Source organism: Octopus bimaculoides, chromosome 1, assembly GCF_001194135.2.
Source record: "Octopus bimaculoides isolate UCB-OBI-ISO-001 chromosome 1, ASM119413v2, whole genome shotgun sequence".
In the NCBI taxonomy this organism is placed as follows: Eukaryota; Metazoa; Mollusca; class Cephalopoda; order Octopoda; family Octopodidae; genus Octopus; species Octopus bimaculoides.
The window spans coordinates 48885445-48886492 of NC_068981.1; positions in this window are offsets into that span (position 1 = coordinate 48885445).

The window sequence follows — 1048 nt, forward strand, 5'->3', positions numbered from 1 at the left end:
CTATTGGGGTGAGGGCTTTTTTCCTTTGTAGGACCACTGGCACAGAGGGGCTTCTATTTGCTGCTTCATTGGCTCCACTATCCTTTTCTGCTTGGTTGTTCATAGGAGTGGGTGATCCATTCTTTTGAGGAGCCACTGGGTCAGAGAGACTTCCGGGTGTTTTTTTCATTTTCCTCCTCTCCATCCTTATCAGCCTTTCCACAATGGTTTTCGATTATGACATCTAGGATGTCCATGTGTGGTCTGATGAGTGCATACGAGCGGAGGAATTCATTCTTCTTCCGCCCTATGTGTTCAGTGGTTCTGTGAAAGCCATTATTCTTCAGTGCAGCAGTGATGATGTTGTTTGGGGGATCGCCACTAGCAATTGTCCATGCTCGCAACAGAAGATCTAACTCTTTTTTTTCCCACTTTGGTGCCAACTTCGTTTTTTAAGCCCAGAAGGGGAGTAGAGGATAGAGAGGAAGTGAAAGATAGCGGGAGGTAGAAAAGAAGAAACACAGAGGGGGGAATAGGGAAAGAGAGAGGGTGATATGAAGGAAAGAGATAGTGAGATATGAAGGAAAAAGAGAGGGTGATATGAGGAAGAGAGGGAGTGTGGGGTGTTAGAGAGACAGAGGGAGGTAGAGGAGGGGGAGAGAAAGAGAGACAGAGTGAAGGAGAGGAGGGGAGGAGAAAGAGAGACAGAGGAGGGGAGGAGAAAGAGAGACAGAAGAGGGGAGGAGAAAAAGAGACAGAGGAGGGGAGGACAAAGAGAGACAGAGGATGGGAGGATAAAGAGAGACAGAGGGAGGGAGATGATGGGAAGAGAAAGAGGAAGAAAGAAGAAAAGATGAAGGATGTGAGAGGAAGGGAGACACGGACTGAGAAGAGGGGGAAATGAAAAGTGTATGAGGGAGAGGTTGAAGTGACAGAAGGAGAGGAAGGCGTTTTGAGATGCAATGGAAAGGGAAGAAAACTGAGAAAAGAGGAAGATATGCAAGCGAGGGAGGGAGATGAGAAAAAGAGTAAGATATGGAAGACAAAGAGGGAGAGAGATAGGTGTAAA